Raw genomic sequence first — 8723 nt, forward strand, 5'->3', positions numbered from 1 at the left:
CTATCGTGTATTTGTGCATGGTGCCCAGCGTTGTGCATGCTGCAATGTCTCTTCCAAGCACGTGCTGATTCTCGGTTCTGCTAGCCAGACTTGCCTTTGCAGCTTAGTAAAACCTGCAAAATCTCAAATGGATGGTGGGTACAGCCGTGCACCAGTGTCTTTTTGGAGCTCCTTGTGAGATGAAGTTATCTTCAGAAGTCCAAGCGTATAAAACTTATCTCTTCCCATGCCTCTCCCGTGCCCTGTGCACAGCTGCGGTGTTTACACGGCAGGCTGCGTTCATGRCAATCTGACTTCATCCCCCTGATTTCCTTTGAGTTCTGGGCTGCGAGGCTGTTTGTCCTACTTGAAACACGAGGTACCGGGGGGACAAGGATGATGCCCCCCGGCCACGAAAGCAACTCTTTCACCAGAGATTCTCTTTTGCCTCCAAATTTAAACTAAACTGACATGAGATTATTTTCCTCCTCCTTTTTCTGTCCCTAAACTCTCAATAATTTAAGCTGCATGGACTGCAAAGTATCTTATTTTTTTTGTGGCCTGTGCAGTCTATTAATGTCTCGGTGCTGTGCTCTGTCTTGTGTGCAAGTGTAACGAGGCTTGATCCCTACTCGCTTTATCTGTGTTGTCATGTTCCTTATCGAAACCGCTGCTGACAGATGTACGCGGCAGTCTGATGTGGTTGTCTCCCCGCTGAATGGTGTGTTTGGAATCGCTCGGATAACCCTGCTACTACAGGACTTGCTTTATTTGTTTTTTTAACTTTCCCCTCCACTCTCCTTAGTTAACCCGGGGCTCGGTTCTGTTCTTTCTATCCCAATCYTGTTGTCTTTTGTCTAAATGTGGCTTTTCAGACCATGCAGTTTGTTGCATCAATACAGCTATTGAGGCAGCTTTTGCAATCAGAAGCTGTGGAGCATCCACATGTCTAGGGTTGGTACTTGAGGCTCATTTCAAAAGACATTATTTGTGAAGTTTATATATATATATATATATATATTTGTGAGGTTTCTTCATGCCTTGTCTCTCTCTGTGCTGATGGACTCTGCTCCTGACTCTTTCTTCGCTTACCTGGGAAGACAGGAAAGGTTCCTTGGAGCTGGCAAATCCTGTGCTGGAGTTTCTAGCTGGCTCCACTTTGAGGTGGTTTCTTGAGAACCGCTGAATATCAATATATTTTGACTGTCCTCCCTGCATTTAAACTGGTGGCCTCGAAAGGCTGACATCCTTATTTTGTGAACCCTATTCAGACAGGGGAGCTAGGACTCCTCAAAAGCTGTTCTGAAGAGGAACATGAACCTAATGTTTCCCAAGTTCTCCTTTTCCCAGGGAAAAGCAGGGGCAAGCTAGTGGCTAAGACATGAGACTGGGGTCAGCTTTATATCCTCTTCYTGACTCATCTTGACCAAGTTTGTTTGTTTTCTTTTATGCAGTGTGAGAACAACATCAGTGGCATCTCAAGCACTTCGAAATCCTTGGATGGAAGGAACTATAGARCTGCAAACTGCTTCTTATGGATGAACTGGAATCCAAGCTCTGGGTCTGCTTGTGTCCTCAGCCAAGTCAGCAGCGCAAACCTCCTGGTTCAGGTGAGCTGACACAAAATAACCTGACATTAAAAAAAATATATGTATTATATATTATCTTGGATTAGGATTTCTCCCCAGCTTGGAGAATTGGCTCTTTTACTTATGTTTCTTGTTTTTAAGTGAACAGGAAGCATACCTCAAATTAGAGATTATCCCTTCCTTATTAACCAAAAAATCTCCATTCTAAAATGTAAAGTTATTAAATCTCATGCCAGACCTCCAAATTGCCARTGAGGAATGAGGGGAAAATGTGTGATGTTTTCCAGGCTGCGCATGGCCGAGCGGAGCAGGGGATGAGAGCAGCCAGCGCGGAGCAGCGTGTCCAGCTCCGGAGGCCGGATCCCGGCACCCCTGGTTGTGTCCGTGTCTCCCGCCTCCCTGTCTCCCCCTCTGCTCCCCATCCCTCTCTCCATGTGCATTTTGTCTCCTCCTCCTCGGATGCGTGTGTCTGCATCTCCGCTCTCCTCCCTCTCCTCCATCGCCTGGATCCTGAGGGACCTGGGAAAGGGAAAGGTCCGGGCGCTTGGCGGGATTGTCCTTCTGCCCTGCTGCCTTTGCCGGCTCAAGGGTAGTATCCCTGCGGGCTGGAGCGGAGCTGTTCCCGCCGGCGATGTGATCGCGTAGCAACCGGCGAGGAGGAGGAGGAGGGCGGCGGGAGCCCCAGCATGCGGCCCCGGCACCGCCGCCTCCCTGCTGAATCACAGCCCCGGCGCCCGCTGCCCGAGCCCGGCGCGCTCCCAAGGTAGGCCCTGCCCGGAGCYGGGAAGGCGCTTGGATCCCGGGAACGCGCTCGGGGTCCGCGCCGGTGCCTTCGCGGTGGCACCATCCCTGTATCCGGGTAAGGGAACTTGCAGGGGTGGGATAAAAAGGGTGCCGGAGGGACACAGCAGGAGGGAGGAAGGCAGCCCAGACCCGTTCCCAGGGAGAGGCCACGGAGCGGCAGGAGATGCGAATCCCGGCATCCCGGTTAGCACCGGCTCCGCTGCTGCTCACGCTGAGGCTCCTTTATCCTGGCGGCGGAGCCGAAGGGCTGCTCGGAGCAGGGTGCTGACTGGCCTTCCAGCTCTCTCCTGGAAGCACCAGAGCATGGGCAAGGCAGAGCCCAAAATATTGGCCCAGTGGCAAGCTGGGATCGGGCAGCAATCCCAGCTCTGCCCTTTCCATTCACTTCCTTGCCTGGTCCGGCCTCGCTCCCTTTGTGTTCCCACCCTCCCTCTCCCCAGCTTCTTCCCARTCCCTCTCATTCCCCCTCCTCTCCCAAGGCCTTATGTTGTCCTGGCTCTCCATTGAGGAGGGGATCCCRGCACCGCTGCACGAGCACCCGTGGGAGCCACGGGATCCCTGCTCCGGGACCGGACGCTGCATCCCTCCTTCCCAACAGGTCAGGCTGGGGAAGATTTAACACTGCTGGGCACAACACATGGATACTGGTCCACACTCCCATCCCTCCCTTTAAGTCGCTCCTTTTTCCACAGCGTGGAGCTTTGCTGTGAGGTTATCGAGGTTGGGTTAAGGCTGTGGGGCTGTGGCCGGGACATGGAGCTTTAAAGCACTGCCCTGGCCGCGGGCGAGCTCGGGGCAACCAGGCTTTGGTCATCACTGGGAAAAACCTTAATCCCATCTCGGTGAGTCTGTTTTATTGTGTAGGTCCTGCACACCTTCCCTCCTGGCACGCTGGTCTCCCTGGAGCCATGAGAAATGTTGCTTTATTAGTGTTTTTAATGGTTTTTACTGCTCTATGGCAGCATTTGGCCTGAATCCCCCATGCAACATCCCTGCTGCAGGTGCCTTTTTGAGGGCAGATCTGCACGTCTGTGCCCCAGGTCTGGGTCTGGTTCCTTGTGGCACTGCTGCCTGCATTGAGAAAGATGGGAATTCCCTGTGGGAATTGCCAGGCAGGACCCTTGGGAGTATATGCAAGGAATGGGACCCTGGAAAGGGAATGTTGAACAGCCAGGGAATTGCAAATTCCTGCAGTGCCGGGCCTGGGTGCACATGTGCCTTGAGCATCTGTGTAGGAGAGCAGTGGGGTGATGCTCTCTCAGGCTGTGCCCAAGTTGCCTTTATTAATTAAAGAAGTTAAGCCAGGGACAGTCTCTGTGCAAGTTAACACCTGGGACAGATTTTTAGGGATACCTAAAAATGACCAGGACTGCAGCCATGAATGGAGCTGCTCAGATTGACTTAATTGATTAAAACGAAGCCAAATGGGTTAGTAAAGGGATTAGAGAAGTGGCAAAAGCCCTGAGTTCTCGAGATGAACGGTGAATTTCTGGCTATAATGCCATTTTGACAAATACATTTGAGGCTTCCACTTYAGGCGAGGTGTCAATGATAAAAGCACAAAAGTGGAATTGTGAATCTCGTGTAGCAGGACATACCGAGCAGGCAGAATTCACTCTTCAAAGAGCCTCATCTTTACAGGTGTATAAGGATCAAACCGAGCTCTTAAGAACTGAGCCAAAATAGATCCATCCCTTTTCCTTTACTGTTTTCCCTAGCATAGGAATGAGGTAGTCTTTATACATCCCAGAAAGACAGGGCAAGGAGATGGGGCTTCATGCAGTGCTCAATCCATTCAGAAAACGTGATGTCTCTCCAGGCCACAGAACCCGCTGCTGGGAGGTAAAAATCCTCATTCTGATGAGGCACAGAATAATCAGCACGTGTTAATTGGGAAATAAAGTATTAAGGATGGGGAAAAAAAAGCATTAAGGAAGCCCAAAGTTAGCATAGTGCTACCCTGGTTTATGCAGGACCATTGGCATGCTCTTCCCATCACTAATTATTTATACAGCGTGGAAATGGATGATGCATTTCTCACAAGGCAGCCAGGCTCCATCCCCATCCCTGACAGCAGGGATGGGAGAGCTCTGGCTGTTAGAGGAGAAAAGCGAAGCGAGATCCAGGGTTTTTGGTGAGTTAAATGGGCTGTTTGTGAGGCCACAGAACATAAACCTGTCTCTGAAGAGCTGGGTCCCATTTTTAAGGCTGTTTCTTCCCCTCTTCCTCATTAGGCAGACTGTGACTCGCCGTGCTTGGATGAGAAGGGCAGGATGCTCCTCTAGTCTGGCCAGGGCTGTTTGGTTGCAACTTCTCCTGGTCTAACAGAGCCTCTGTGTTTGCAGCTGGGTCCTCAAGGTGCTGCAAGAATTATTTGTATTCCTTCCCTAGRAGGAGGAGAAGAAATGGGAAGAATTCCCATGCAAAGCAACTTTTGGAGGGAGCAGCTTAAAACCCAGCGGCGAAGCTGGAGGAGCCTGTGAAAGAATCCTAGATTTCAGTCCTCCTAAGTAAATTACCSCACGTTATTTTTAAGCGGTGAGAGGAACACTCAGTTCTGCCTGGCCACGCTGTGGGCAGGCACCCACACTCATCTGGTCAGCTGGGGACATCAACTTCCCTGTTTCCTGGTGTGAGAATGTGGCTGGTGGGATATTGCAGCCTGAGTTTTGCACAAGACACTGGGTTTTTGTGCGTGTGTGTATTCCTTTGCCTGGGAAAACTGAGACTGAGTGAGCAAGTGGAAGAGATCCTTCTTTAGTAGACCCATGTCCCTTTTCCTTACAAGTGAGGTTTGGGGAAGTGTGGGAGGTGTTGGGGAGAATATTTGGAATATTTGGGGAGAATATTTACAAACCTACTTGTGGTTTGTAAAGAGGTGGGGACTAAGAGCCCGCGATGCAGGAGGGAGATGTGGGTTATTTGTAGGCTTGTTCCCCATGAGACACAACCTCTTCCTTCCCTCCCCAAACCTTGACCTAGAGGGGTCTTGGGAAGTAGGTCTGCTGGCCCCAGATCCCAGGCTTAGATTATTTATTTTCAAGCGCAGAATGCAGTTTATTCTGGAACAGGATGTGTTGTCACCCTATGGAGGGAGTCCGGATGTCTCGGCCAGCTTGGGAACGCTCCCGTTGTGAGTTTGTACACGGGATCCCGGCTTTGAAGCATCCGTGAGCCTCCCACCTTTCCCCTCAGAGGACACGGCGCATGCTGAGCTAAAACGCTCGTGCTCCTCTTGTGCAGTAACTTCAACAACAACAAAGTCTTTAACATTTCCAGCAGCAGGGAAYGTGTTTGTGTTTCCATTCCCTGCCCGGGACAAAGCCTGAGCTGCATTGCCTCTAATGTCACCGTATTTTTATTTTCCTTATGGGCCAAGAGCAGAAGTGGAAAGTTTCAGTCTAGAAGGAACAATTTTGGAGGAAATTAGCAATTTGAAGCCTAAGCCTTGCGACTGCGGGACTTCCTTGAGCTGTTTGCTGTTGTTATGRGGGGCAGAGAGTTGCAAATGCCAAATCTGGTGTCAGATTCTGGTTTTCATGAAAGGTGCCTGATGCTGGGAGATGACCGCAGAGATACRGGTCGGCCAGCAATGTGAATCCCCTTGAAATTTGGGAGGCTTTAGAACTGGGCTTGTATCAGGACTGTTTTTCACCATGACGGTGAAAYGCTCCTGGATGGCAGTACCTAGAAAAGGGAAGGATGATTTAGTCTTGTGCAGCGCAGGGTCTTGTGTTAAACTGTCCTTTGCCCTGCAGGGGACTGAGAAGATGCYGCCAAAGATGGGACACACAGTGTGTGCACCCGAGTGGCCAAATGCACAACTCTGTATCCTAAAGTGCACCAAGAACAGGAGCAAGCCTTGGGTGCTTGCACAGTGGGTGTCATCGCCGAGAGCCTCCACTGGCAGTTTGATGGTTTTCTTAAACACACCTCTCTATTCTGGGCTCTCTCCCCTCCATCCCTCAAAATTATCAAGCTTTACATGTCTGCAGTCACTCAGTGTGGGTTTTTTAGCCAGGCCATTTCAATTGCCAGCGTTCACATTTATTTCACTGCCCCTGTCCCCAGCGGCAGCGCTCCTGGTCTCCAGCACCACCGAGAAGGTGAGTGTGGGGTGTAGGACAAGCGAGGTGGGTCGTGCACCGAGCGTGGGCAGCAAGCGACAGGCAGCCCATCCAGGAGCATCCACGGGGCATCTACCCCACACGTGGCTGTGCTGGGCACTGTACAGAAGCTGGAAAATAAAGGTGCAAGAGCCAGAGCTGCTTTGTGAGCTGCAGCGAAGGAGCAGAGATGAAGAACACCTCTTCTTCCTCACTCCTGCAACAGCAGAGAACTTGGCAACTTGTCACATGGAGTTGGTTTGCTCCCAGTTGTGCCTCATTGCTGGCTTGTCTGTCCCACCAAGTATCTTGCTTTGTATGTAGTTGCTTCCAAGTTGTTTTGGGTTCTCCATAGCTCAACTTGGCTGTTTCAGAGTGGCAAAGAGCAGCTTGGCTCTTGCCACCAAACCTGAAGGAAGGTTCCTGCAGTAACAGCCTATTGCACAGGAGATGCTTGAGGTAGAGACAAAAGCCTTGGCCATCACAGTTTACCAACCCTTGTTCCTCACCTGCTGCTTCACGAGGAATTTGTGCCATGGCTTTGAGTCCTCCCAGACTTTGTCATCGTTSGAGGAATTCAGGAGCCCAGCAGACTGGGTGCCAAAGGGTCCATGACAATGGGAGGGAGGTGGAAACCCAACACATCYTGCATGCCGGTACCTCTAGGACATTGGAGTCCCTTCTTTTTCAGAGCCCCTACAACGCTGTTCAYGGAGGCCTGTCCTTGGAGGCCTTGGTGTGGTGGCTACCACGAGACATTGCAGAATCTCAGCAGCCAAATGCCTTGAATTTTTCAGCTGTGAATTAGAGCTCARTGGGATTCCTGGCAGCGTGTCTGAGACAAAAGAGCTCTCCGTGCCCTCTAGATGGAACGGCTCGGAAGAGCTCCTCTAGGTTAGTTAGATGTTCAGCAACAGCTTGGGCCTCGTAATTGGGCAAGTATTGGGGGAATAAGGCATATATAGGGCTTGGTAGTGTCTTATGCCAAAGGCCGAAATYATCCATGGCCCTCTTGGAGATGCACAACTTCACCCCACTAATATTGTCCTAATACATACATAATACATAATATAATATGTACATAATATAGTAATAATACATACATGATCATTAATGTATGGTGAGAGCCTGGGACAGGACGGTGGCTGCCGTGACGGGCAATCTGTAATACTCATTTGGGCAAATGGGCAGGAAGGGTCGAGTACGGAACCTCGGGATTATCGGTGTATTTGGAGAGCTCAGCACAGGCTGCTCCTCTGGAGGAGGAGAGAATCAGGGCTCTGGAAACTGCCAAGGGATTAAAAAAGCCGTAACAGGATAAAGCAGCATCTCTGCCTGGGGTCGGCGGCTTTGCTGYGGGGCCCAGGGGTGCAGCTGGGCGACGGTCCCTTCTGAAAGCAGCCACCGCATCCTCAGCGCTGCATCTTGGTCCTTCTCGGTGCTCAGCGCCTGGCTCCTTCCTCTCTGGGCTTCGTTTTCTGGTTTCCATGAAGCTGAGCTGATGCTGGCACSAGGTAGCTCGCTGATTTGGCTCCATTACAGTGCAAGCTAAAGAGGCAGCACGGGGGCTAGAGGTTCTTTCAGGGCTGTAGAGCACTCAAGGGACCCCTGTTAACTGGTTTTATGGCTCATACGGTTTTCAAATGTACGTTTTTTTATTCATTTTTTAAAACTCACATGGATGAGAACTCGTAACGAGGTAGCCGATCATTGGAGATGCATGTATGGGTGACTGGAGCTCTAGAAAATGTTCCTTCTGAAGCAAAAAGGGAAAAAATAAAGTGTCCAAAGTTGTTTAAATATAAACGATGGTGACAGTGCCCTGAGGGCAGCGAGATCTTTCCCCTTTTAAACTCTGCCCGACATCTCCTGTAGTTCAAAAATCCTGGTCCTTTTCAAGATGCGACATAATCTGTGGGACTTGCTTACATGGGCTGCTGTTAAAGCAAATTTTATAGCGAGGTGCAAAAAGATGTTGGGCATTTATATGAAGAAAAATAAATGTGACCTTAGCACTAAAATTAAATAAAAATGAATGCATATTGCAGCTCGTGATACCCGTGCTTCAGCAGCAGCAGTGATATGGGGTCCCTCCACGAGCAGGGGTCGCTGACGGGGGTCTCGCGCTGTGTTCCAGGTGCTCGTGCCCGGAGCCGTCGCCGTCCCCATGATCGGGGGTTCGGATGCAGCCGCTGGTCATGCAGGAATGGCCGCAGGTGCCCGCGCGGTGTCCTGAGTGGCGGGC

This window comes from Nothoprocta perdicaria, unplaced genomic scaffold (genome assembly GCF_003342845.1).
Source record: "Nothoprocta perdicaria isolate Ctin4 unplaced genomic scaffold, notPer1 scaffold_124, whole genome shotgun sequence".
In the NCBI taxonomy this organism is placed as follows: domain Eukaryota; kingdom Metazoa; phylum Chordata; class Aves; order Tinamiformes; family Tinamidae; genus Nothoprocta; species Nothoprocta perdicaria.